The sequence below is a fragment of the Myotis lucifugus genome, unplaced genomic scaffold, assembly GCF_000147115.1.
Source record: "Myotis lucifugus unplaced genomic scaffold, Myoluc2.0 scaffold_3, whole genome shotgun sequence".
NCBI lineage: Eukaryota > Metazoa > Chordata > Mammalia > Chiroptera > Vespertilionidae > Myotis > Myotis lucifugus.
This window is the reverse complement of record NW_005871051.1, coordinates 12,742,078-12,763,866: the sequence shown is the minus strand read 5'-3', so window position 1 is coordinate 12,763,866 and position 21,789 is coordinate 12,742,078. Positions and strand designations below refer to the sequence as shown.

General features: G+C 37.9%; 2 pseudogenes; both read right to left on the bottom strand.

Moving 5' to 3' along the window:
- Positions 1-4,184: 4,184 nt before the first annotated feature.
- LOC111828114 lies at positions 4,185-4,285 on the bottom strand (annotated as a pseudogene).
- A 7,282-nt stretch (positions 4,286-11,567) lies between these two features.
- On the bottom strand, positions 11,568-12,144 carry LOC102436925 (annotated as a pseudogene).
- Positions 12,145-21,789: the final 9,645 nt, after the last annotated feature.

Below are 21,789 nucleotides of genomic sequence, written 5' to 3'. Positions count from 1 at the left end.
ACAAGATTACAAAGTTTGCCTTTTGGTCCCTTGCTATTTCTCTTTTTCTTTATCTCAAGTATGCATCTGCCTCCTCAATTCTTTCTGTGGCTAGCCCAAGGCCTGCCTATTAATCCCATCCTCTCCCAAAGTTCCGCCTCTACTTTTTAACGATCATTTTTTAGCTGCTAGAGTGCACGACCATACGCTACATACTCCTTGGGAGCTGAGGCCTCAGAATGTATGAGAAACATGAACTATAAGTAAATGCATATAGGAACTTGGATGTTGTGATTCCCATCAGTGCCTTCAGAGCAAATACATAAAGGTTGGGGTATTGCCCTGAGAGAAGAGATTCTGCACCAGGGAGGTTAAGAAGGAAGATGTTTGTCTGGTTCTTCAATGTGAACTGATTGTTCAACTAGTAAACCTCCTTTGGCTATTCTGAAACTAAACAAAAAGCTTGTATACTGGCATTCATTAAATATTCCTTTAAAATTTTCTTAGTATAGAAAGATTTGGTGGACACACCCCAAGGTGACCCCAATGAGTCATGCCCTTCCCTTGAGTGTAGGTGGAACCGGCAAGTGCTTCTAAAAGAGATTATGGCAAAAGAGATCAGGTGCCATGCCTTTGATTAGGTTACTTGGCATAGATAGCAAAGGTGACACAATGCCACTCTGGTGATTATGTCACCTTCTATAAGACTGTGACTTAGAAGACTGGAGAAAGAAATTCTCCTGCTGGCCTTGAAGTCAGCTGCCATGTTGTGAGCCTAAAGAGGTAGCTCACACAGCAAGGAAAGGTGGGTGGCAGCCCCTAGTAGCTGAGAGCAGCCCTCAGCCCACAGGGAGCAACAAAATGGGGACCTTGGCTCTACAGCTGCAAGAATTGTTAACAACCAGAGGGAGCCAAGAAGCAGCACTGGCCTCAGTCAAGGCTCTGACGAAAATGCAACTTTGGCTGGTACCTTGATTGCAGATAGTGAGAGCCTGAGCAGAAACCCCAGCTACGAGGCATCTGCACTCCTGACCCCAAAACTGTGAAACAATAAAAAGCTGGTTTATTTTCTTTTAATACTTTTATAATATTCATTTTCTTCTCGTAATCAGGTTTCTGTTGCAAAACGTGTGACATACAATTGATCTGCTTTATCGTTCCTAGGTGATCTGCCCTTATTCTTTTGTAGCTGTTGGAATTTTCTTTTTGACTGAACCAAATAGACATTTAAACAAATTACACATTTTTCTGGATGGCTTGGCTAGCAATGCTTTTAGAAAGGCAACATGAGGAGTTCTGTTGACCTTATCACTGGTAAAACAACCATAACTGGAGAAAACTTATGAAAAAAAATTGGGTATTGTCATAAGAGCATACATCAAATGAAGAAAAACTTATTTAAGAAAATATATGCGATCTCAGTAAGAACAGGGAGGTCTGTGGCATTTTGAGCCTCTTTACCTGGCCTTTCCCCGGCTCCAGGTGACCGTGACCGTAGCTCTACTCCAGGCAGGTGCAGCTCAGAACACAGGGGTCTCTTCCCCCAGCTCCCAGTCTATGCCCCCTGGGAGGGCAGGCCCACAGTCCTTCTCACCCCTGGCAGGCCCACAGTCCTTCTCACCTTCCAGCTTCCTGTTGCAGAAGCTCTATTCCAGGCAAGAGTGGCTGGCTGAGGGGTCTGGGGTGCTCCCTTCCTCCCCCTGGCCCTCACTCCAATTGGTGCACCAGACCAAGAAAACTGGTTCCCAACTGCCTTGTCTCTGCTTGCTGTCAGGTTGGGTAGTTTCTATGTCTGAAGAGGCAAGCCCAGAAGTCCAAAAAGCTAATTGCCTTATACCATATCCCACTTGTAAAGAGGGAATCTCACTTCCAGAGAAGTGGGTTGCTGTCCTTCGCAGATCTGGAGCAGTGATGCGGAAGTTTTAGTGGTGAGCAGTTAAAACGAGGCTGGTAGCTTCATGGGTGCAACAAACTAAGCCACAGACTAGGTAAACAGAAAGAACTGGGGCGGGGGGGGAGACAGCTAAGAAGATCCCTCAAAGGCTGGCTTCAAAAACTATCCCAGCCTATTGGTTTAGGCTGTGGGACATTGTTGAAACCATAGAACCACTGCCCTAGAACAATCAGCCAGCAATTAGGGGAGGCTGGCAGCCTGGTGTGATACCATCAGAGATTGGGAAAAGATGAAGACAGCCCTGCTAAGCCACTGTTACCCCAGGGTGTGTGTGATGCTGAAGGCTGCATCCTTGGAGGCAGCACACTGTGGGGGAAACAGATTTCACTGAAATAGTCCAGCCAAGCAACTAAAAATATAAACAAAAAAATATCAACAACCACAGTGAGCCTGGAGGAGCCTATCAGTGCACTAGTAAATATCAGTTGGAACCCACATAGAAAGTCTGTGGAAATGCAAAATGCTGTAGCTACTTTGGAAAGCAGTCTGGAGATTCCTCAAAGGGTTCAACATACAGCCACCATATGACCTAACAACCCGCCTCCTAAGTATATACCCCTCCCCCGCAAGAAAACATATTTCCACAGAAATATATACACAAATGCTCATTATTCATAATAGCCAGAAAAGTGAAAACAACCCAAATGTTCATAAACCAGAAAATGAATAAGTGAAATGTGGTATATTCATATAATGAAATATTACTTGGCAATAAGAAAAGAATGAAATACTGATACATGCTATCACATAAATGAACCTTGACAACATTATGCTAATGAATAAAGTGGTCACAAAAGAGCACATTTTGTCCATAGATGTGGAAAGTGAGGTGGATGCCTAAACCTGGGGCTGTTGGGAAGAAATGGGACGTGACTGCTAATAGTTGCAGGGTTTCTCTCTGGGGTTATTAAACTATTCTAAATTCTTGTGGCAATAGTTGCAAAAGAAATCTGTGACTATTCTAAAAGCAATTAAATTGTATACCACTTTAAATGAGTGGAGTGTATGGTAGGTAAATTATAACCCAATAAAACTGTTCAATAAAAACTGGCAATGCAACCAGTTACCTTTCTAACTGAATTAATATGTTTATGCTATTAGGATTTTATCTAAAATTTTGTTTGCCCAAGAATTTCTAGAGCAGTCCTTTTAGTTGTGTGATGGAGAAAGAGGAGAACTTTTAATTACTTGGTCTCTTTGCAGCTATATATTTTTTTCAATCATAAAGTATATGTTTCTATAAATGAGCACACGGGCAGGAAGGGAGAGGTTCAATATTGCTCAATGATATGGGGTTTGCCTCAAAGGATTCTGAGGCTTAGTAAATAGGGTCCATATTGTCCTTTCTGCTCTCAAATCAGTTGGTTGCTTAATTCATTATTAGTGATTCTATTCAGGCATACCATGTGCTTCTATGCTGTGTTGTTGAGTTTAGGAGAGCCACTCTGTAAAATTAGGCTTATTCATAACTGGAAAACACTGGGCCTGTAATTTCAGCTCACCGCACTACATCTGTGCTTTTTAAGAAGTCAGAGTTTAGTCATTTATATTTAAGAAAAGAGTTGAAATGTATCCGTTAATACCAAAACATAACTCTTTGTTAAAGCAAGTAAATATAAGTAACATTAGCCAATGAAGCATAATTTTTCTAGATAAAATGTCTTTTAGAAATAAAGACTTAAAATGTATTTCTTAATAATTACTTTTAAATAAAAGGTCTTTGAACACACGTTACACATCTCAGCTGGTGGTTAAAAACCTCTCTAGCAGTATATTCTCAACCGTCCTCAGGATTAGAGAGTAAAAGAGTATTAACTGCTCTTGCCGGTTTGGCTCAGTGGATAGAGTGTCGGCCTGTGGACTGAAGGGTCCCAGGTTCAATCAGGTCAAGGACACATGCCTGGGTTGCAGGCTCCATCCCAGTAGAGGGTGTGCAGGAGGCAGCCGATCAATGATTCTCTCTCCCTCTCTGAAATAAAAAAGAACATTTTTTTAAAGAGCATTAACTTCTCTCTCACAGCCATAGATTATTAATCAGTGTCCACATTAATTAGAGAAAAATGGTTTACCTTTGCAACCAACTTGCATCTAGAAGTTCTATATCCTTCCCTGTACACAGTAGAAAAGAGAAACCTCTACACCTTCCCCTCCATCTCCCACCAGGTCATGGTCCCTCAGAGCCCACTCTCTCGGGCACCAGGGCTGTTGTGTTCTTTTCTTTACTCTTTCTTTTGCTTTTCTTTTTTTCTTTTTTAATATGGGCCACTTCGCGAATTTGCCTGTCATCCGGGGGCCATGCTAATCTTCTCAGTATCTTTCCAATTTTAGAATATGTGCTCCTGGAGCCAGCACTTTTCTCTAACTTTTCCTCTGAGCAATGATTTGACTCCGAAACTGGAGCCAGTTGGAACTTAAGGAACTTAAGTATATTTTTACATTTTGATGGTAGCCCCCATCAAAAAAATTCATATAAACTGTTCCCAATAATTTATAAATGCTCATAATATTGTGAGAACAACTTAAAGACTTTCACATAGAAATAATGCTTGTAGAGTAAGGTCACAGGCCGAACCGTATTGGGCATTAGTAAATAGCCTTTGTTTAGCCAACCACATCCAACTTGGGAATCAGACCCTCTCCTTGCTCAAGGCAGCAACAATAAATTGATGGCAAGGATGGATCATTAAATCCTTGTAATTAGTGGGATATTATTCCTTCTATCAAATTTGAGGCATAATTGATTAATCCTTTACTTTGAGATATGTCACATCAATTTCTTTTGCTTGTCTCAATAGTAATCCTTCTATGTTCTTAATACAGTTATTTCAAAATTATAGATCCAGCAATCAATATATATTTACAAGTGTCAAAAAGGTGTGAGTTATTATGCTGGACTTATGGGGCATACAAGGAAAGATAAAATTTATTTTGTCACAGATAATTAGAAACTAAATAAATGAAAGAATTTTTTTTCAAAGCAGAGAGAGAAAGAGATCATAAAAATGCCAAATGAGTGGTTTGAATCTCCTTTGAACAATAACCATCATATTGCTCTTGAGATTATCCTCACTGGGTTTATTACTCATGGTGCTCACATTGGCTGCCTAAATCCTTCCTTATGCTTAGTTATAGAAATAAGGATATTCTCATTTCCTTCAAAAACAAAAGCTACAGAAGACCTCAATTTCTAGGGACAAAGCCATTTTTGTTTTGACATGGTATTATAAAATACTCTCTTTTAAAATTAATCATGAAACTATTTCTTAAAGCATTTTGGTATCCAATTATTACTTTCTGCATTGGGCTATTTTTTTAACTAGTGAAGAGTATAATGGCTATGACATTAGACACATTTTGAAAAGTTTTACCTGCTAACGCAACTAATCTAGAATTTTAGAGTTGCCCATACTTCAAACACCAGGGAAGACAAACAGCGACAATTTGGAAGAATGTGTGTGTGTGTGTGTGTGTGTGTGTTTTAATCAGGCAAAGCATTGGTTATTTTCATTTTTATTGTCCCCCCCCCCTTTTTTTTAAAGAAAGAGGACTTTTCACACTGGATTATTTAATTAATGATGCATGTGTGACCCTGTGAATATTTTAGTGCACTGTGAACTCTGGCTACAAATATAATTTATATCAAGGAAACTGTTCATAACAGGAAAGAGAAGCAGCTACATTATCAGTTTCATCTCTAATGGTTGTCATAATTTCTTCTTTCATCTTCCAAATTTGATTTTAAAAAGAGCAAATATGTTACCGCTATGCAAGGGTGACATATTCATTAATCACAATACAGTTTACCATTATGAGCTACATTTGTTTATTACTAAAATAATAGCTGCCATATGAGTAACTAATCTGATATTAATATTCTATTAAGATAATTCAACAGTGCATTATAAATATTAACTACAAAGAGAATTCAGAGGGATTGGAGAGTTCTTTTGTTCCAAAAAAGAAGGTGTCATGTCAATTATTATCATGAGATTGTCAATAAAAAATACATAAGGCATCAATTCTATTGTGATGATAACTGTAAGTAAACAAAGAAATCTTTTCTTTTATCCTTATGGCCTCTTAATTTCAGTTATAAAAACTGTTATTTTAAAAGTATATAAAGACAGGTTTTTTTAAGCATTATGTTTTATGATATGAGCACAGAGATTAAAGTAACTACACATGTCTGACTTCTAACTCATGCTGATAACTAGGAATTTTCTCTTTCTCATGAATTCATGTTTCTTAGAGATAACAAGCCCCCCTGGGGAAAGGGGCCCTGGAGAGAAAGGGGTAGTAGCTATTACTGGGATTTTACAAAGTGATGTTCTCTATTAACATTTCTCATTCCCTGGGTGCCTTCTCTGACAGCTCCCAAAGCTCAACACTGACGCAAAAGCTTAAGCAAGTGGATGATGGGAGGTTATACAGGCATTGTGGCATTCTGGAAATAACACAAGTTTAAAATTAGAGGTGGGTTCAAATCATAATAAAATGATATAATGCATATAGATATCTGGTATTCACAGACCTTCAATTAATTACAGGTAGTATTTATTTGAAGTATTTAAGGCCTACCATGTGGCAGACCCTGTGCCAGAAGATTGTGGTGAATAAGTCAGACCCAGCTACTTAGGGCGACCAACTGTCATCATTTGTCCAGAACTTTCCTTGTTTCAGCAAAGAAAGTCCTGCATTTCAGAAACTCCTAAGCCACAAGCAAACCAGGACTATTGGGCATCCTACGAGAGCATCAACCTATCAAACAGGCTAACTATATCTAGATGCCTGCAAGGACTTGACCACAGTGTGAAACTGTTGTTTCACAGAGTGGCCAAAGGGGAGAGCAAAATGATCATCACTCACATGAATCAAAGTGAGTGTGAGAATGACAGGATTCTAAAGGGGTTGACAAGGGAATCAAGAACTGGATTAAAAACAGGAAGTATTAGGGCAATCAGCTGAGTAAGCAGCTATCAGAGCCATTCGAGATTCCTTGGAACTGTAAACTGTCCTTGAGGAACCATTTATAGAGTGTTAGTGACTCCCCTGTAGACATCCAATGGAGGTAGAAGGTATGTAGGAAGCCAAACAAGTGTGTAGGCAATTATATCAGCTGGGGGAGAGCCAAAGCTTAGAACACTTTCTGTGGACAAAGCTTGACTAGACCACATATTTGAAGCATCATATAGTCTTGATATCGCCATAGTACCTCCATCTAGTAGTGAGAGGAACTAAAGCTCCAGATATTACCCTTGGCCTCATGGTCCTCAGACAGTGATTTAAATGTTCAGCTCCTGTTTTTTTTCCTTGCCTGGACTGTTATCTCAATACTAGAGGCCCAGCACACAAAATTCGTGCACAGGGCAGGGGGGTGTCCCTCAGCCCAGCCTGCACCCTCTCCAATCTGGGACCCCTTGAGGAATGTCCAATCGGGCCTAAACAGGCAGTTAGATATCCCTCTCACAATCCAGGACTGCTGGCTCCCAACCGCTTGCCTGCCTGCCTGTCTGATTGCCCCTAACCACTCCTCTGCCAGCTTGATCGATGCCTAACTGCTCCCCTGCTGGCCCGATTGCCCCTAACCGCCCTCCCCTGCTGGCCTGGTCATCCCCAACTGCCCTTCCCTGCTGGCCCAGTCACCCCTAACTTCCCTCCCTTGGCAGCCCGATTGCCCCTAACTGCCCTCCCCTGCCAGCCCAGTCACCCCTAACTGCCCTCCCCTGCCAACCTTGTCACCCCTAACTGCTCTCCCCTGCTGGCCTGGTTCCCCCCAACTGCCCTTCCCTGCAGGCCTGATCACCCATAACCGTCCTCCCCTCCAGCCATCTTGTGTCCACATGGGAGCAGCCATCTTGTGTGTTGGACTGATGGTCAATTTGCATATAACTCGTTAATTAGATAGGATTCCTCCAAGCTTTCTTCATCTGGTGTTTCCTCCCATGCCTGCCTCCCCACCCAAACTTTCCTATAGCCTCCGGAACCCACTATTTTTATTGGGAACTCCCATCAGATTCCAACTACATCAATATTGCTCTTGTTTATTGTTTAACCTCTCCCCTCCATTCCATTGCTGCTGTTTTAGTTCACGCTTGCATGGCTGTCTGTAAATCCCATGGTAGCCTCCAGTCTCTCTGCCTCCATTTCACTCCTTTCTAATGTGTCTCCAAAGCTGGCAAAGTTCCAAAATAAAAATCTGGTCATGTCTATTTCTTGGTTTAAAATCATTCAACGCAAGGTGTTTTCTAATTTCCCTTTTGATTTCTTCTTTTTTTAAAAAATACATATTTTTATTGATTTCAGAGAGGAAGGGAGAGGGAGAGAAACAAATATTAATGTTGAGAGAGAATCACTGATTGGCTGCCTTCTGCACACCCCCTACTGGGGATTGAGCCTGCAACCAGGGCATGTGCCTTTCGCTGGAATCAAACCCAGGACCCTTCAGTCCACAGACTGGCGCTTTATCCACTGAACAAAACTGCCTAGGGCTTGATTTCTTCTTTGAACCAATAGTCCTTCAATCCACAGACTGGCGCTTTATCCACTGAACAAAACTGCCTAGGGCTTGATTTCTTCTTTGAACCAATATTCTCTTCTCTTCTCTTCTCTTCTCTTCTCTTCTCTTCTCTTCTCTTCTCTTCTCTTCTCTTCTCTTCTCTTCTCTTCTCTTCTTTTCTCTTCTCTTCTCTTCTCTTCTTTTCTCTTCTTTTCTCTTCTTTTCTTTTCTTTTCTTTTCTTTTCTTTTCTTTTCTTTCAGATGCCTTGCCCAAACTTCCGGGTCACCCACTTAATTCACCTATCACTCTGTATTTTCCTGAGGAGAGAAGACTTCTTATTTACCTTGGTTTCTTCAGTGATCAGTACAGTTTCTGACATACACTTGGTATTTGCTAATGAATACATGGGATGTTGAAGACAGTAAAGGAGAAATCATTGAACCCAAATTTAATGGGTGAAATTGGACCAGCAGTATAGTGACTACCTGTCTGCAAAATTAATAAGAAGAAACAAAGCTATCTTTCTGGAGTGCTCTGAGTACAGGAAAATGAACTACAGGACCTCTGAGGTCTTCTTTTTGCCTTTGGAGTCTGAAATTCTGGGAGAATAATACATATCTCTATGAGTTTGATCTAATCCCTTCAAATGCATTTATTATTCTTTATTTAAATAATGTATGACTTACCCTTCCAGCTGAATATCAATAGGAAAAACAAATCTGATCTTAGATTTCCTAAAGTCTCCAAGTTAGGAATACATTCAAATTCAATAAAATTAAAAGACCTTAGATACGAATTATTAGGGATTTATCCTCACTCTCTTAACTGTCATTTGTATAGTCAGTCTTTTTCATGTCTTTTTTGACTTTCTAAATTCTCTTACAGAGACTTTAAATTAACTTTTCTTGACTTGTTTAGTGAAAACATTAGAATCTACAGAGAAAATTTGTTGCATTCATAACCGTCTTTTTCCCTGTCAAAATTTTTTTCCTTGTTCTTTTATGGCTTCTTTTTTCACTAATCTGCTCTGCCAGGGATTCTGACAGCTGAGATATGTGATTAGTGCCATATGATCTCTCAACATATAGACTTAAATTTAGTCACAGTGGTCCTAGTGGAAGTTTTTATTTGTCAAAATATTTTAGTCTTAAGTGAAGCTACCCGCACGTGCCTTTTACAAAAATAATTCTTGCACAAAAAGATTTACTATATCTCTCCTTCTTAGTAATTCTGCATAAGTCACCCAATGCAGCTGAAAACCACAGATTTCATTTCACTCTGTGTGTGGAGGGTTTGGGCGTACACAGTAAATTTTTTCATGCCTACCAGTACTTATGCTGCAATAAGAAAATTAACTTACTTACCTCCTGGAAAATATTGTCTGCTAATATTACTGCCTGCACTTCCTTGCTTAAGTGTGGCTCACAGACTACCACCTCATGTAAATTTTTTTAACCCTATAACATTCCTCAGCATTGTTTGAGAGTTGGAGAAAGAGAAATTAGTGTAAATTCTGATACAGATAATAAAAAGGAGAATTTTGGAAAATTGGAGGTTTCCTTCTAATTTATTTTTTTAAGTATCCCTAAACCCTTTAGGTATGCTCTACAAAGGTAGTTTGTGCCCCTTTTAAGGAGAAATGTTACCAGGATACCAGAAAAACAGACATTTCTAAGTTTAATTTGTTATCGAAACAGTGTATTATAAAACTTATTGACCTATACATGACTTGTTCTAATCTAATTATGGATTTATATATGTAAATTTTAATATTTGAGGCATTAACACATTTTTAAAGTTTTTATGTGAATATTAATAGAATAGCCTCTTAAAACTGCTTAGAACATCATGAATTCCTCGAAGGAAGGTCTAGGCTTTATCTCTTGTGCCTGCTACACAGCTAGGCACATGTTAGTATATAAAAAGCACTGAAATTGAATTTGAAGTGGAAAACTGAGGCAAATGACAGCATCATGAATGAAAGGCAGATTTTAATTTTTTACTTTAAAATCGACAGTGGTCCTAGTTGAAGTTTTTATTTGTCAAAATAAAAATCCACCTGTTGGCCTAAAAAGAGAAGATTTTTATGTAAGAGAATAGAATTAGATTAGATGGTGTATCTACCACAAAAATTTCCTCAGTTAAGCAATACATGAAGTTTGTTGTACAGTAACTGAACTAGCTTCCCTGTAGTCCAGTATTGAGTGCATTATCTATCACTTGGAATACTGCAAGTGGCCTCCCAAAAGACATTAGCATGTCCGGTCTTGTATTCTTACAAACCATTGTCATACTGTAGCCAGAATGATAAAGTTAATGATTTCTTCCACTTTATCCTCTTAGAAATCACTTAGAACAGCATGTCCAATGGGGTGCTGGCAAACATGATACATGCAGAGGCTTAAAATACCACTAAACATTGGGGCTTCTGCTTTGGGGGTTTTTGGAGCCCAGTCACCATGTGTAAAAACACAGGCTAGCCTGCTACTTGATAGAGACTCATGGCTCCATCACTTCCATTGATCTACCAACCTCCAAATATGTGAGTAAGGCCATCTAGCATCAAACAGCCATTAGATGACTACAACCATATCGAGAAACCCAGGCAACCCCAGCAGAACTGCCCAGGTGAGCCTATCCCTATTGTCAAACTACAAATCTTGAACTGATAAATGACCATTGTTTTACCTGTTGGTTAGAAGCATGGCTTATTACACAACAAAGGCTAACTACCAATACAAATGAAAACTGTGACAAAGAGAAATTTGTCTATATATCAAAAATAAAAATTCACATTCACTTTGATCCAGCAATACTGTTAATTGAAAATTATTCTACAGACACACCCAATACCCACACATGTACAAGGATATTATTACCATAATTTTATAATAGTAAAATATTGAAAATAACCTATAAATTCATTAATAAGGAATAATTAAACATAGTGTAGCTTGTTTATACAGTGGTATTTTTGTATAAATTCTAGGGTAATTTTTGATGCATGGATATGGAACAATATCTAAAATATATTCTCACTTTTAATACATGGCCTTTATTGCATCTTTAAATTATCTCAAGTAAGTCTGAGGAATCATTCGGCATCTTGCTGTTTCTATAGCTGGACAACTTAGATTTTATTCATCAGCCTGCTGAACTGTTCTTTTTTCAGAGACATAGATAAATCCAAAAATTCTCTGATTCTCCTTTTTTTTTAAATTGTTATGGCTTGCTGAATTGAAGCAGCTAAATTTGACACAATTTCAATGTTATTTACTTCAAGAATCAACTCATCTTTCTGGGCTTGAGATACTGAACAAGCAATACCTGACCTCATTCGAACCCCGAGGATATATTTTTCGTCCAAGAAATTTCTGATTTCAAAAAGAGAACCATTCTCCTGAGTAATGATGGTGAAGGGAAGGTGAGCGTACACAGATATCTTGTAACAGAAGCCCAGGGTAATACCCTTGATCATGTTCTGTACTTGACTGCAGACAGTGCGAATGGTGGCCAGTTCCTTTCTGTTTCCACACTCTTTGTCACCAGGAGTCTCTTCTTTGTCTTTCCAAGGAGACTGAGTTCTACATGGATGTGATTGAAGACCCCCTGCAGGGTGCCTCTGGTGCCCTTCACAATATCCGTGCATTCCCTGAGAGTGATATCGACATTTTCTGGGATGTCAACAGTTTGATTGCTGAGAATGTTCTTCATCCTTGCAGTAGATGCGGCAAAAATAACATATATTCTTAAATGAAAAAAAAAAGCAAGGAGTAAAACAGTATGCTTGAGCTGGTGTTTAAAAAGTGTGCTGTGGTATATTTGTGTACCTCTGAATATTTTCATAAGAATAGCTGATCTGGAGAATTAAAGCGACTATCCTGGGGGACAGTTTTTGGAGGATGACATACTTTTTCATCGTGTGCTCTGCTTACATTTTGAATTTTGCACCATGTGCATAAATTACTGACCCTAAAAGTAAAGCAATCATTTTCTTTAAATCATGATATCTTTCCATTGTTCTTGGGATATAATAAAAAATTTTATTGTTGCCTGTCCTGAACTTCCTCAAGGCTAGTTTGGTGAGGTTGTCGATCTCTTGAATCTCCTTATTTGCTGAAAACCTTTAGCTAGCCTGGAATAATTGTCTAACTCTTATTCCCAAAGCAGCCCTTTCTATCAAGAAGGCCAGACAACCCAGGTTATGGAAAGCAGTTTTTGTTTATTGGTTGATTGGTGAGAAAACTCAGTTTTCTCTCTATCCTACGACCAAAAAGGGTGGGAGTGGGGGTGGAGGAAAGAATGTGTGTATATGCTGATCATGTGTTTTATTGTCATCAACTAAGAGTTGCCTCAGTGGATAACTGAACCTGTCACCTAATTACTGTCAAAAAGTGTGGCTTAATAACACCTACTCAAAAGCTTTAATAATCATTTGGCAGACTTCCAAAGCTTAATTGGCTTATAGTTAACAACTTTATAGCATAGGTCAATTCATTTAGTTACCTAGGGGTATATTTTTGTAACCAGTTTATCTTGGAGGCGTACCAGGAGCTGTCTTTGATTAATATTAGGCGTTCTATTGTTGCCTTATTGATATGTTTATGACTACCAGGAACAATTGGGAACATCTGCTTTGACTCTTTTTCAGACTCCAATCATTATAACCATGTTACAGAGTTCTCTGACATACAATTTTGGAAACTTGAGTGCCCCTTCATTCATTTGTTGGAATGGGCCTGACACTAAATTGCTTTGGCATCATATGGCTTGTCAAATATTCTACCTAAATTCAGTTAGCCATTAGGAGTGAGGAACAGCCCTGAACTTTACTGAATTTCTGACTTACAAGGTTTGCCAGAGAAAATATTTTCAAATCATTTGATGTTCAATTCTTTACAATTGTTGGATGATAAATAAAACTCAAAGATGATTCCAATTACATATTTTTCTAGATATTCCAAATCATAGAACCTGTTTCCCATTGTCCTTAGGATAAAATCTGCATGTCTTTCTGTAAATTAGTATGCCTCCTTCTCTCATTCACTGTGGTTCACCCAGACCACATTTCTGGTTATCTCTAACTCACCAAGACTGGTTTTCCCCTCTGGGACCTTGCAACTGTCGTTGTCTATGCTGTAATAGCTTTCCTCCTAAATGTGTCATGACTGGGTTCTTCTCATCATTTAAGTGTGCCTCAATTATTGTCTTTCAAAGAGGCCTTTTTCAGTCTCTTAGTTACTCTCCATCAATTAAACATGTATCATTTTCATAACATTTAGCACTATTAAAATTAGTTTAGTTATTTGTCCATTGGTCACCTATATTCCAAGTGGTATGTCATCTGTGAAACCTTATCCACCTCGTTTACCAGTCTATCTCAGTGTCTAGAGCAGTGTCCCACATGGAGTAAGTGCTCCATAAATATTTTAAATATTTCTTAAATAAATAAATAAATAAAGCTAGATTATCAGAGTAGTGACCTATATTGAGGGACAGCAGCCATAAAAACTAGCTTTTATATTATAATAAAATTTGGAGGATTTAATTCATTATATCCCTCAGTATTCCTCTGAAGGATTTATAGGGGATATTTATCTTGCATACTTACATACAAGATCAATTAATAACTTGTGTGCTTTGACTTGGGACCATATATCACTTGTATCCTATCTTACTCCTATCCCTGGCTGACAAACACAGGACCAAATCTCAGATCCACCTCCAAAAATGAAAAAGAAATGTAGGGCGCACATCTGGAGTCCTGAACGCAGTCTTAGAATCACTGCGTAGTATCATTTTCACCCATCTCTTTATTTTATTTTATCTTAACACATTGCACTGTGTGTATTTCTGTAAGTTTTCTCAAATCCTTTTAAGAATGAGACAAGTCAGATAAAAAAGAACAAATATATAAAATATGTATGTCCATTTGATGTCTGTAGACAGCCTACCTCAGGCTCCTCTCTCCTGCAAATCCTTTAACTAAAGTAGCTCTTAAAGTCCACTGGTTACAATTCAGCATTCGATCAAATGCTGTCTTATAGTATGCTCTAGTTGTTTCATAGTATAGATATCGTAAGTCCCTATATACGTATATATGTTCTCCAAAGTACCTGGCACATATAGGTATTCCATAGACCTTTATTAAATTAATGAATGAACAAACTGCTCGATGAAGGGGTAATATTGTTTTTAAAACTTCTAAAAAACAAACCAGTTCCTAATATTCTGGAATCATACCTATAAAAGCAATGGGAATTTAGGAAATTTGTTGTCTAATAGGTTTACTACAAGAACAAAGAAAGTATTGATGATGTTCAACTCCATAAATATTAAGAGACAGTCTATGCCACGCTTTCAGGATACGGAATTTTGCTAGACACCAATTCATCAACTTTGCAATGCTTTTGTATTGATTCTAAAGTGCTTTTTGGATGAACTTTGAAAGCCATTTGCTGAGTGTGAGATTTTGTAGGCTTGAGGTTGTCAATAAATGTGTTTTGCTGTAATTAATAACTATATGTTCTTGCACCTGTGGGGAAGATGAAGCATCTTTCTAATTTCGTGTTCAGCAATAAACATGAGCAACTGTCTGCATGATTCCTTTTTTGATTCCAGCTGCCAACAGCTTGGAAGGCTTAGAGTCCAGCTAACTCTACATTCCCTCATTAGCTGGTGTCCCCATTTATTTTTCTGCCTAAATGGGTAGAGAAGTCATTTTGTTTAGCTCATTCGGATCTGTTGAGAAAGATACCAGTGTATCAACACCTGTCACTTTTCAGTAAATCCTAAGAGGAACTGGAGCTTTACAGCAGATTTGCCTTGGCAGGAAACAAAATGCTTGAGGATGGCAATAAATGACTCGGTTCCATGAAGCTGCTATCTCCTCCCTTAAAGTGGGGAATGCGCATCAGTCTATTATGGACGTAATTAATCCAAATCACTTACAAGACAATAAAACTTAATTATGAATTCTTAAAAGTGAAGAACTCACCAATTATGCTTAATAGGCTTTTTCTTGATTGTAGCTAGTGAGTTAAATTTGTTGAGGCTATTTTTCCAACAGACGATTTTTTTAAATACAGTTTTATTTTTAGTTAAGTAGACTTGGTATAACATTGCTTTGTGGTGGTATATCAAATACATCCATTGACTTCATTTTAGTCCCTGTATTTTGAAAAACTATTAGTTAAGAAGTAAACTCTTGGATGTCTTTATGTAATAGGCATTCTCTGTACCTTAGAGACCTTCTATCTTTACTATCTGTTAAAAATATTTCCCTCTATCTCTGAACAGCTGGATATTTGTCTTTACATTTAATTTTTTAATTTCTGAGCTTGAGAGTGCAAACAGGGCAAAAGATTTCAAAATTCATTCTGATTTTGTCAGATTCAACAGTGGGTCAACTGTTGTTTGTGAATGAGAACTTCATCCCTTGATAGTGTATTAACGAGGACATTATAAACTTGATGACCCTTCTACCCACAAAGGATTAAGCTGTCCCCAGAAACCAGCAGTTTATTCTTAAAAAGTAACTATAAGAACTAACATTTATTGAATCTTTGTTATGGGCCAGGTACTTTTCTATAGCAGTCTACATGGGTTATCTTATTTACTTGCACCACTGTTCATAAAATAGGTACTATTACTGCCCCCTCTTTATCAATTAGGAAGCTGAAGCACAAGGAGTTTAGACAATTTGCCCAAAGTCATGCAGCAAGTCAGCGATGGAGTCAGACTTTAAACTCAAGAACCCTGGTTTTAATCCTTATAGTCCAATACTCTCACTTGGCTAGAGGGTAGAAAGGGATGTGCACATGCATGTGCTCTTGTTTTTTTTAAAGTTTGTCATGTGCTTACTTTTGTAAAGCACCACAGTCAATATCATAAGAATATATATATATATATATATATATATATATATATATATATATATATATATATATATCATATGTAGGGGCTCTTTGGTAGATCATGTCCAAAGTAACAGTTACTGCCAAACATACGCAGTCTGCTCCTAGTTCTAGCTATGCAACTGCTTCAGAACTTCCTATCTCTTTCCTAAACCTCATCCAAATAGGTTTCCAGCAAAGATTTTTATTTGCTCTTGAATCAGTTAAAATTACTATTATTACAGATCTTCACCCCAGTTGACTTTAAGTACCACCTAGCATTCAACAGCAAATATTATTTTGTGCTGTGGGAGATGGATTTCAAATAAGAAAATGTTGTTCATACACGGCTGATGAGATTTGCACTGTGAATGGCATTTACGGCTGTGATGGTGACTGTGCACAGAGGTCCTCAGACTTCTGGATTGATTGAAATGATGTGCAAGTTATCTAGTTAAAGTTAGGGAGCATTATTACTTAAATAGGGATACAAATTCTTTGCTAGTCCTCTGATTGAGAGGTGGAGTTTAGTTCCTCTCTCATATCTGAGCTGGCTTTAGTGATGTTTTTGACCAATTTTAATGCAAATGGAAGTGACATTCTGGGAATCCCAAGGATAGGTCATTAGAAGATTTGCAACTTCCACTTAGGTCTTTCAAAATGCTACTCTGGAGAAAGCCAACTACCACTTACAATGTGTAACTGCCCTGAGACCACCATGTTGGAAAGGTCAAATGTAGGCACTCTGATCAACAGTCTCAGCGGGGTTCATTCTTCCGCTCCTCCTTCCCAAGGCACTGCACATGGGAGTGATGTCATCTTGGACCTTCAAAACCAGCCCAACTACCAGCTGAGTTCAAAAAAGGATTTCAACCAGTGTCAGAAAGGCAGAAGAATTACATAGCAAAGTCTGGTTCAAAGTCTGTTTAGCATAATTATGGGATATAATACAATAGTTGTTTTAAGCTTTGGGTTTTTTTTGTTTGTTTGTTTGTTTGTTTTTATGCAGCAGTGGATAACCACAGAGGGTATGATATCTGGCTCTGTCACAAGGGAATCAAACCTGTCATTCTGATTCTATCATCACATAATCCTAAAGTCCCCAGGCCCTAAACAGGTCATTTCACAATTATGAGCAGATTCACCTTACCTATAGGGATCAAGCTAAATAAGCACTGACTCTCCCCTACAACTGGCCCCTCAGAGTGCGTCTCCAACATACTCAGGAATGAGTCCATACAAGCTGACTGCTGTCCTGGCAGATTTCTGCATTGTCTGGGTCCACTGAAAGCCACCAGCTCCCCCAGCTTGTGACTATAACTCAGGTTTTCATCAAGGATCCAAAATCAGTTCTTGTGACCAAATAGGTATTCAGACAACACCCAACTCTTCTTTTATCTGTTTGTCCATTCCCCCTGCCCTCCTCTCTCAACTACTTTGATCTCCACCTTGCTCTTATTTACGGTCTCCTCTGAAGCTCCACCTTCTCTGATCTCCTGCTTCTCTTATACTCCCTCCTTTTACCTCTGTATGACCCTGCAGTCACTTGACCTCTCTCCACATCTGTAAGTTAAGAATGGTGTGAGCATTAACATAAGATCACATAATTTAACTGCTAGCATAGCACAGGATACAGAGTAACTGCTCAAAATAGATTCACTGTTATTGATAACATTACTATTATTTGTCAGCCTAAAATAATAGTGGCCCTGCCAGTTAACCCATGCCAATAAATATCTGTCTGACTACCAACTACAATGTGCCATCACTACTTCCTATAAAAATCTAAATTACATTTGGGCTCATTCAGAACCACCTCTACCATAATCTAACCCTTCAAATCAAAGTAACCACACTGCCCAGAAACTCATAGCATGTCACGGTGTGAAGAAGTATAATGACCAATCCCATCATACAGAGAACTGTCTGCCAAACTGTCCCTGAGTCTACTCCAGAAATTCGAATTTTTACAACTGAATTACCCATTATAATTCTATAGTTTTTTTCAATTAATTATATCATTTCTGATAGACATATCAGTTATTTTAAATTGGGTTAACCCAATGTTACAGAACATAAAACATGCTATCTTAGTCCAAATAGTATAACGTGGGTAAAATATATTTTTACATATCAACTAAGAGAAATAACAATGTGCAATTTTGTCTTCTTAGAATATATGTTATTCAGGAATCTTTAAACATTTTAGTACTGTATCAATTTCACTTTAACATTGCTACTAGATCAATGATAACTATTAGAATGTCCTTTTTTAGGGCTCACCCCCTCCCCAGAATATAATAGATATTCAGTAAGACATGTACTTAATGATAACTGATCTATTTCCAATCTTTAAAAATGGATATACAACCACCTTCTGGACATCTCTATTTAGGTGTATCATAACAATACAACAATAACGGCTAATGCTTAGCACTTACTCTGTACCCAGCACTATTCCAGGAGCCTAATTTACATTTTCTCTGAATAACCTTCACAAAAACCCAAAAGTAGGCATTATTGTTCTCATTTTACAGAGAAAACAGAGGTATGAAAAATTTAAATAACCTACTCAAAAGCTCACAGTTACTGAATGTCAGAGCCTGGATTCAAACCCAAGAAGACTGGCTCCACTAACTGTATACCATTTTTGTTCTGCCTCTCATGGACACCTGCAACTCATGTGCCTAACACAAAACTTACCATTTTCAATCATAAATCTTCTCTAATTTCTTGGTTACTTAGCACCAAGAAACATCATGCTATTCTCTCTCTTTAATTCTCTCTTCAATTATCTAATTCCCTTCCCCTTGCAATATCTCCTAACTAGTTTATTTCTGCCTCCAATCCCAGTTTATTCAATCCATTCTCCATTCTGCAGTCAAAGTAAATTTTCCCAAATGCAAATCGAATTATACCACCTCCTACCTTAAAACACTTCAAGAACTTCCATGTATCCTTAAAAAAAGTGTTCACACACCTTAACATGGCTTACAGGGCTCTTATGATTTAGTGTGATATCTCCCTAACCTACCCATCCACCCACAGGCTTGATGCTCCAGTCACATTCAGCTTCCTTCAACTCTTCAAGTAGAGTTTGTTTTCCTTGCCTCGGGGTCGTCATGCATCCTGTTTCTACTGTGTGTGCACATTGCAACTTCTTCACCTGGACAAATTCTACTTATCCCTCAGGTTTCAGCTTAGATGTTGCTTCCGGTGGAAGCCTGCCCTAATCTGCCCTGGCATGTCTTCATGTCATTTCTAAACTTCATGTAATTTCTAAACTTCCTTTACTACAGCATCAATCAAGCTCTATTATCATAATTTTAAAAAACTACCTGCATTCTCCACTAAAATGTAAGTTTCATGAGTACAAAACTGATTTATTTTACTTAAAGTAGTTACCCAAAATGTGTTTGTGAAATTAGTGAATAAATTTAAAGCACAAAAGGGTTAAAGAAAAGTGATGCAGAGATACTATATTCAAAAAACTACATACTCTTAAATTGTCTATTTTCTGTCAAAAATGCATTCCCATATTTAGTGTGATATATTCTATAATAAGAAATTAAAAAGAAGTAAAAGGAATGGTAGGTGGCCATGATGAAACTATAATGGATAATGGAGAAAGAATAAATGAAGGAATAGATAAAAATACAACTTTCAGAGGTTGATAAATACATGCTTATTTAATATCATGGACAAGGAGATATACACAAGCATTCATAAGATTACTGAAACAATAACCAAGATATAGTTCTACTGATCTATGATAGTCTCGGAGAGAAAGTAGATTTAAGATTTTGGAAAATTAGTGTTTATCAGTGTTTCCTTTACAGATTGCCCCAGCCTCCGGAATACATGAAGAGCAAAATTAAAACTGGAGGCCCAGTGTAAACCGAATCAAGTTCCTGGTAATGAAGAGAGGAAATAGAAACCTGTAACTAAGGATAGGAACATATTCATTCGATCAAACACTTCTCACCACAATCAGTTTTTAGAATCAAAACTGTGTGGATTCATTGGTTTTGAACATCTACTATAATGACATTCCAGGAATGCAAAAATCAATAACAAATATGGCTGAACCTTCCATATACTAGTACCTATATGAGCACCAGAACTCAGGATTGGCTCTCAGCTCTAGGTTCGAGAAAAAGAGATGCTGAGTAATCTGAAAGTATGTATAGTGGGGTAATCTTCATGAGTCAACAAAAAAGCATCATTGATTAAAACCAACTTCATCATATGGACATTATTAGTATGAGTACAGTAACCCAAGAACCTGTTGTTTCATGTATTTCTGAGAATATCTGTTAGAAATCAGTCTTCACGGAGGTTAGCATAGCAAAATGCAAGCAAGGTAAGGCAGGGACCATTCCCTGATGAGTCAGTCTACAATGTACCACCTGTTTGCATTCAGAAATCCCCAAGGCCCCACATGCCCACAGATTTCAACAGAACCAGGCACTAGAGTTAGTGAATTACTTCTGAGGCAAACAGGACTCCACACAGTACCACAAGGCACGTAATGATAGATTCAGCACAAGGTAATTTTTTGCTCTGGAGGCCCCAATGTTGGGAAAGTCAAGTCAGTTATGCTTCATCTTATTCTGATACAATGAATAAAGTATGAGCCTCATTTACATTAAATACTTATGCCTCATGGTTTTAAAAATCTCTAAAAACTGCTACTCACATTTTAACTCCCCTATTTTTTCCCTGCAGCTCCCTATATATTTTAATTATGAGAGGAAAAGAAAGTATATCAAACCTGGCAAAGGATATGACACTATGTGTTCAATTTAATTAGAAAACATTTTTTAAAGAATTTATGTGTAAATCCTCTTGAATGGCGAGATTAAAATAAATGTTACAGTCAAATTAAGTTATTCCATATAAATTTCATTTGCATCATTCTTTGTGAACATTTATAAAGATTATAGAAAACATTTAGTAGAATATTTCTCTTATGCTAACGACCCTGAAATCCTGCCATATCTTATCCTTCTAGGTCTCCCAACAGTAGGTGGTAGAGAGGCCATAAAAGACATTCCACAATGCCCTTAAAATTTAGGAAAAAACAAAAATATATATATAGTCATTTAGACACTGGATATTCGAATGTATCTTTATCAATAAAATACATACTTGTTTCAAGTTATTTCTCTCCTTTAATAATGCATGTTGAGGTTTTTTGGGTTATTTTACTTCTTTCCTCTTTTTCCACTTTGCTGTTTTGCTTGTCTTCATTGTGGCTGCAAACATCACTGAGCTTTGTGTGGGAAACTGTTATCTGGGGACCCAAACATCTTACGCTGTTTTGTGAGACTGGTGGTGTTTTCTCCTTTGATGAACAAAGCACTTCTCTGTGGTTTGTGTGTTTCTTTTAGGTCACACCTTAAAGAAATAATTAGCTAGGCTCGCAGTTTCAGGAGAGGAAAAGTGGACCTTTGCTAGCAGA